The sequence below is a fragment of the Moschus berezovskii genome, chromosome 18 (assembly GCF_049115385.1).
Source record: "Moschus berezovskii isolate FMDL1 chromosome 18, NW_MosBer_1.0, whole genome shotgun sequence".
Lineage (NCBI taxonomy): Eukaryota > Metazoa > Chordata > Mammalia > Artiodactyla > Moschidae > Moschus > Moschus berezovskii.
In genome coordinates, this window is record NC_142477.1 from 59124319 (window position 1) to 59132039 (window position 7721).

The 7721-nt window shown below is 46.9% G+C and overlaps 1 protein-coding gene across 2 annotated transcripts in view; it reads right to left on the bottom strand.

Annotated features, from left to right (window-relative positions):
* Nucleotides 1-7300, bottom strand: part of ELOVL7 (ELOVL fatty acid elongase 7) — a 78090-nt gene extending 70790 nt beyond the window's left edge. For both annotated transcript variants that reach the window (XM_055422019.2, XM_055422018.2), the window contains exon 1: nt 7165-7300. The gene's annotated coding sequence lies outside the window, so the exon portion shown is untranslated. The remainder of the gene's footprint in view (nt 1-7164) is intronic.
* Nucleotides 7301-7721: the final 421 nt, after the last annotated feature.

Here is a 7721-nt window from a genome sequence, read left to right on the forward strand (position 1 = left end):
GCTCTGCTGTCCATGGGATTCTCCAGGCAGGAATACAGGAGTGGGTTGCCATGCCCTCCTCCATGGGACCTTCCTGACCCAGGGGTCGAACCCCTGCATTGGCAGGTGGGCTCTTTACCACTGTTGCCACCTCAGAAGCCCCATATTAGGATGAATCATATGTAATTGCCAATATCAAAATGTTTTTTCCTAGCGAAATGTCAACTGAATATGTTCAACCTAATATATTTCTATTTTTTAATTGTAAAAATATTGACTATACTTAATGTTTAATATTATATCTTTTACCCCCTTTCTCCTCCCTTTGAACAATGAATAGTGGTTCTTAGACTTCACTTTTTAAATTCCACATTTGCTCAGGAATAAGTTATTCTATAAGCAGTCACTTGACTTTGGTTTCCTAAGAATGTAATTTCTATCTTCTTTCTTTCTTCAAGTTAAAATCTCACTTGTTAGAATTTCAAATAACTTTTTCAAAGGCTGAAGGTATAAGAATGTGCCTTGCAGCGAATCGCAGGATAAAAGCAGAAGGACTAATGTGTGAGGTCAGCATTAGTCTGTTTGCTTCTCAGACATACATCTTTGGGCCTGCAGGATCCAGCACAGCACTGTCTGCCTAGAGAAGGCAGGAAACCAAGAGGAGGACTGGGCAGTGAAGCCCTGGACAGACTAAGGATAAGACCCCGTGAGATATAAGCAGCCTTTCCTTCTGATCTGTCCATGTTACGCCATGTAACTATAATCAGCGAACAAATATATCATAAATGTGCTATTAAGACAAAAATCCCACAATTTGGGATGGAAAGGAAGGAGACAAAGGAACAGGGGGCTGTATTTAGATGAGGGACAACTTGCCAAACCCTCTTTTCTAGTTCTCATATTTCTACCACTGACCCTAAAAAGTCTAAAATAAGGTTTATGTTTATGCTTGTCCTTAAGTATTATTAAGTATTAGTCGCTCAGTCCTGTCTGACTGTTTATGATCCCATGGACTGTAGCCCGCCAGGCTCCTCTGTTCATGGGATTCTCCAGGCAAGAATACTGAGTGGGTTGCCATTCCCTTCTCCAGAAGATCTTCCCAACACAGGGATCGAACTAAGGTCTCCGGCATTGCAGGCAGATTTTTTTTTTTTTACCCTTTTAGCTACTTGGGACCTCACAAAACTAGTGTTGGATATCAGAACCCTTGTGTCTTAAAAGACACCCTCTAAATTATCAACCCACAAAGTTAGTATACTAAGACCGAAGAGCCGGAATGTTGTAACTATGCTGCTGCTAAGTCGCTTCAGTCGTGTCCGACTCTGTGCGACCCCATAGACGGCAGCCCACCAGGCTCCCCCGTCCCTGGGATTCTCCAGGCAAGAACACTGGAATGGGTTGCCATTTCCTTCTCCAATGTGTGAAAGTGAAAAGTGAAAGTGAAGTCGCTCAGTCGTGTCCAACTAGTAGCAACTCCATGGACTGCAGCCCACCAGGCTCCTCTATCCATGTGATTTTCTAGGCAAGAGTACTGGAGTGGCTTGCCATTGCCTTCTCTGTTGTAACTATACTTGGGTTTAAATCCTGGGTGCACACTTGTAACCCTGGACCCTCTCTGAGCACACTTTCTGCTTCTTCACCTGAGAACCTTTCTTCACTTTTCTGCACCCATGTGTTCTGTGAGGATTCTGGTGCAGGCCTTGCTGTCTTCAGACAATTCATGAGAAAAATGTACAAAAGTGCCTGACTGCAACTACTGACTGATACCTAAAAGATGCTCGAACTCTTCCCCTTATAATCGTTAGCAAGAGCGTGCATGTTATAAACATTTGGCACAAGCTCATTTTCTATTCCCAAATCGTGTACACTAAGCATAATCAAGATATCTCATGTAAACAGTGAAGGGAGCTGTCCTTTCCAGGGTCAGATAGAGAAAAGAGATAAAGCTCCTCAGGACAGGGAGAGGTTCCAGAATGATGAAGTTGTAAGTGCAGAGGGGAGCTTTCGAAATACAAATCTGAACAGGTCCCTTCCCTTCTTAAAGGGTTCCAAAGCCAAACACACACACACCCCATTGCCTGTAGGATAAAATCCAAAATCTTTACTAGGTGAAATGCAGCCCTCAGTAAGCTGAGCATGCTTAGCAACCTCCTATCACACCCTGCTCTGCAGTGATTTTTACAGTGCTTCCAGTTCTCTGAATGCACCACAGCCTGAATTTGACTTCCAGCCCTCAGCCCCTTTCTCTACTTCCAGTATTCCTTCTTTCGGCTCAGGAGGATAGTTTTGCCTGCCGGCCCCTGTTTGGCTTCCCCCATGCTCTGTCTGTGTTAATCACAGTTTTTCACACTGTACTGTATTTACCTCCCTTGAACCCACACAGACCTGGATGAGCTTCACCATCCTGCCAACCACTTTGCCTGATGCAAACCTGACACTCAGATGTTTATTGAATTTGAACTTCTGCAATTCCCGAATTTTGGCTGAGTTTGACTCTATCCTTAACGTTGGAGGAAACAAAGGAGCTGGGCTGCTGGTGGTCAAAGCCTGTGGCTGCTTCTGCAAGTGGATGCAGATTGTCTTTAACAAGGCAGTCTTACAAGCTATATGTTATATGGTAACTTAGTTCATCTGAATAATGGAAATATCTATCTTATTGGACATATTTATCACCAACAAAAAGGATAATTTTACTTGTCAAAGCAATAACATGTGCTTTTGATGTATCTAAATCAGTTCGATTCAGTTGCTCAGTCATGTCTGACTCTTTGTGACTCCATGGACTGCAGCACACCAGGCTTCCCTGTCCATCATCAACTCCCAGAGCTTGCTCAAACTCATGTCCATTGAGCTGGTGATGCTGTACAACCATTTCATCCTCTGTTGTCCCCTTCTCCTATCTAAATCAATTAGGAGTAATTAAAAATCTCAATTTTTTAAAAAGACTGATCCTATAAAGTGCATGAGTGTTCAGTTTTTCATAATGTGAGTAGACCAAATTGGATGAGTCCAAATTGTGTTTATGGGATGCTTCTTTCCCTGCTTTATGATGTATTTTATTAAATTCAAGATCAGTTCTCAATTTAACATGCTACTATATATCAGTTCAGTTCAGTCGCTCAGTCATGTCCAACTCTTCGCAGCCCCATGAACCGCAGCACGCCAGGCCTCCCTGTCCATCACCAACTCCCGGAGTTTATCCAACTATATATACAAAAGCTCCAAAATTCTTCCATATTCTAAAGCTGATGTTTGTACATGTAGCACACCAAGAAGAATAAACAATTAAACAAATTAGAAAAAGTCTTATTTCTTCAACTCAAATAGTAATTATCTGAAGACAGAGGCTTTCTTTTACGTACATTCCATTGCCTAGCATAAAGAAACAAATCCCAATTTGTACAATGATATATCTGCAAGGGTAAGCATTACTGCAATGTGAGTTGTTCATAATTATTGCTAATACACCTATCCAACAACAGAGGATTAGTTAAGGAAATCATATTATAAGTATTGGAATAAATGCAAATAATAGGAGTTTTAGAAATTATATGAAAAATGCTTACTATATATTACAAGGAAAATATAAAATATTAAAACTCTATATGTAGTATGATAGAGGAAAACATGTATTTTAAAAAATGAGAGAGACAAAGGTAAAATGGCAAAATGTTTACTGTGGTAGAATCATGCTCGGGGGCAGAAACTCTCTTTTTGGCTCCCCAATCTCACACTTTGACACCTTCCAGTTTTCTCCTCATCTCAGACCTCCCCAAGCACAGCCAGTTCTTCTTCAACGATGCCTTTCAGGATCAATCCAGGCCCACATCACCTTACACAGAGGTTTTGAGAAAAGATTCCCATTTAGCCATCTTCAGTCTCATCCAACTGTCATATCTACTGTTAGAATAAGGCAGTTATTCTACTTCTAAATTATCTACTGTGGTAATCTCTTCATTTATGTTTTCTGCATTTTTATGTATGTGTTATCAGTTCAGTTCAGTTCAGTCGCTCAGTCGTGTCCGACTCTCCGCGACCCCATGAATCACAGCACGCCAGGCCTCCCTGTCCATCACCAACTCCCGGAGTACACTCAAACTCATGTCCACAGAGTCGGTGATGCCATCCAGCCATCTCATTCTCCGTCGTCCCCTTCTCCTCCCACCCCCAACCTTTCCCAGCATCAGAGTCTTTTCCAGTGAGTCAACTCGTCGCATGAGGTGGCCAAAGTATTGCAGTTTCAGCTTTAGCATCAGTCCCTCCAATGAACATCCAGGATTGATCTCCTCTAGAATGGACTGGTTGGATCTCCTTGCAGTATAAGGGACTCTCAAGAGTCTTCTCCAACACCACAGTTCAAAAGCATCGATTCTTCGGCAATCAGCCTTCTTTTTGTCAGTAAAATTGGGGTTTTCGTGTTACTCACTGGATTCATATCTTGTTTTGCTGGGATAAGGTTAGGATTCATGATTCTCTGTTGATATGGTCCTTATTCATTACAATTCTAAGTGGAATGTTTAGCCAGGATAGGCAGGTTACTGTCTGCAGCAATGTAGCTGACAGAGGCCAACTCCCCTTCTGCACTGTCTGCCAGCTCCCCCATGTTTACCAAAACAAACCCCTTAACATGCTCTAAAACCCAGCTTAAAAGTTTTTAAGTTTTCTATCATTGTCCAACCCAACCAATATATGCTACCTTAATTCATCTTGCATCATATTCTGCAAACATTTATCAAGCAGATACTAGTTGCAAGGCTTGAAAAGTTAGCCTTACTTTGTTTACAATCTTTCTGTGGACCATGACTATTGATGAAAGAAGCTAACCAACAACAAAAAATGACATAAGTGATCAACAGATGTTCAGGAGTGGGGAAGAGGGAGCCTGGTAAAGAGAAGAAGGGAACGGAGGCAAGAATGAGGAAGGCTAGAAGGAAGAGACGAGCTGAACAGAAGAGCTGTCATGATTGGGAAAGTGTGACCTGAGACGCGACCTCGGAGCTTTGCACCTGCGTGACTATGATAAAGGGGAGCGAGGCTAACATAACTGATGTTAACTAGAAATGCTTTAGGGCAAAGCAAGACAAATTCAAATGAAATACAGTAAGTCCCCTACATATGACCAAGTTCTATTCCAAGAGTGTGTTTGTAAGCCCAACAGAGTTAGTACTATATTGTAATAGGTTTATAATACTTCTCACACAAATAATACATAAAAAACAAACAAAAAACATAAAGAAAACGTGGACAGCTGTACAACAGCTGGCATACAAGGGCTGGCATCAAGTGAACAGGCAAGAAGAGTCATTGACTGGAGGAGCGGGGAGAGATGGGAGATGAGAGAACTGAAGGGTCCTCAGCAAAAGGAGATGGAGCGCAAGCTGCTATTCACACCTGACGTTGATGGCGCAGATTGTGGTTTCCTGCTGGAACCAGAAGCACACTTCCACCTTAGAAAGTTCACAATCAGGAAGGTTCTTCATATGAGGGGGACTTGCTGTATTACAATACGCACTGAAACTGAGTAAGATCCGTGGAAACCACAGAATTTAAGGGGAGTAAGCAGCAGCGATAACCTAAGTAACAAAATTCAAAGGAAACCTAAATGAGTACAGAGTTACACAAGAAGGAAAAAAGGAACCAGAAAATGAGAGCCTGGTCAGTGAAGCATGAAACAGCACAGGACTTCTGGAAAGTCAGGGAGGAAAGAAAGCAACTCTAGGTGAGTGGGTACCCACAGTGGTTGTTACCAGCCTCAGCCCTGGGCCAGAGCCCCTGAGTTGGAATCTCAGTTGGAATCTCCTCCTGCTACTTGTGTGCCTTTGGGCAAGTTCCTGTGTCTCAGTTCCCTTATCTGAAAAAGGATCATGTTTTCATTTATTTACTGCATAGGGCTGCTGCGAGAATTAACAGATTTGCTACAAGTTCTTAGAACAGTGCCAGGCCAAGAAGCATTCAATACATGTCTGCCACTGGGGGTGGAGGGGATTTTTTTTTTTTTTTTAATTTTAATCCTCAGTGACCTAGAGGCGAACAATTTCAAGCCAGTAGTAGAAACAAAGTTCTACAAAGTAAGGTAATTAACAGTCAAGGGAATTGACAGTCAAGTGATGGGCAAAAAGACGGGACAGTCAAAAGTATGATGACTCTTTCAAGGCAGTGAAGCACTAAGAGCCAGAAAGAGTAATCTGAGAATATAGGGTTAAGTGAAAAAGCTTTTCGAGGGAATAGATCAGTAAGAGGAAAAAGGCTTGGTCGCCAGAACTATTCTTCAGTCGCTGTGGGACTTGTTTTCCCCAAGCTAGACAGGGGTAGAGACCAGATCCTTCCTGTCCCAGCCTTCCCCAGGGAGCTCTAAAGAACGCTCCCTGGGCATCCGGTAAGTTTGAATCAGCGCTGGTTGATTAGGGGGGAAGGCCCATTTTCTAACCAACGATACCTCGGAAGATGAAACAACAGGCTTTCCGATTTCCATCTCCGGCACGACCTGTTCTACCGCTCTGTACTCATCACTATCCTCAGCCAGCAGCCGCTGCCGGGACAGGATGCAGTTCCGGGAGCCAAAAAGGCAGCGCCCGCTGCAAGAGCAGCGCCCCGAGTTCATTCTGGCCTCGAGGACACAAAAGCACCCCAGAGGGGGAAGAAGCAGAAAGAAAGGGGCTCGGGCAGGCGGGGTAGCGGGAGGCTGTGGCGAGCAAGGCCAGATCCCGGAGCTGGGAAAATGACCTCAGCGGTCAAGGTCGAGGACGTCCCTCTTCCTCCCCGTCCCACCAGCAAGCACCTTTGTCCTCCCGCCTGGAACAGCGGGGCCCAGTCCCCCGGGAAGGCTAGGGGAGGGCTCAGAACCCAGGGTCGGCGGGGACCACCGTCGCTGTGGGATGCTGGAGGTGGGGGGCTCCCAGGGAGGGCGCAGGTGAGCTCCGCGGCCCCGCCCGCCGGCGGGAAGGGCTTTGACCCCGGGCACTCGCCGGCACCGCGGCCACAACTTCCGAAGCGCCCCCCAGAGTCCAGGCAGGGCCTGGCCGGACTCCCGTGTCTTCCGGACCCGGATCCCACTCCTCGCGCGCCGCGCCCACGTTCCTTCCACCAGGCTGCCCTGGATCCCCCGGTCCCGGGGTGCTCGCCCTCTCCTCCCCCCGTCTCTCCTCCTCTGCGCCCCGGGCCCCCGGCTGGGAGCCCCGCACTCACCCCGCGAGGAGCGGAGCCGAAGCGCCTGGGCGCGCGAGCAGAGGGCGGCGGCGGGCGGCGGCGCGAACGCCGAGCTCCTCACAGCGGCCCCTGCTGCCCTGGCCGCCGACCCAGCTGGAAAAGGGGCGGAGGCGGCCGGGGTGTCACCTGCCCGCGCTCCCACCCTGCCGCGTGACGCCGCGCAGCGCCGCCCCCTGCCCGCCCTCCGCGGCCGCCAGGTACCCGCGAGGGGGCGCGGGGAGGAGCCGCCCGCTGGGCAGGACCCGCGGGGAGGTGCGCGCGGCCGCGGGCGCCCCTCCTCCGCCTGGCTCGGCGCCCCGCCGCTCGCATCGCGGCTGAGACTGGGGACCGAGGGCTGCTCGGGAAGATCGGCTCTGGCCTCTGGACTAATTACATTTCTTTCTGAGCACAGAAGTCATCACCTGAGGTCATCTCGAGGCTTACGGAATAAAGGCTTAAATAATATGAAAACTGTTATCAAGCATGACTCAGGATTAAGTTGCAGAAAAATCTGAAATGAGGAAAACCTGGCCGAGGATGAGGCTGGCAGCGGAGTG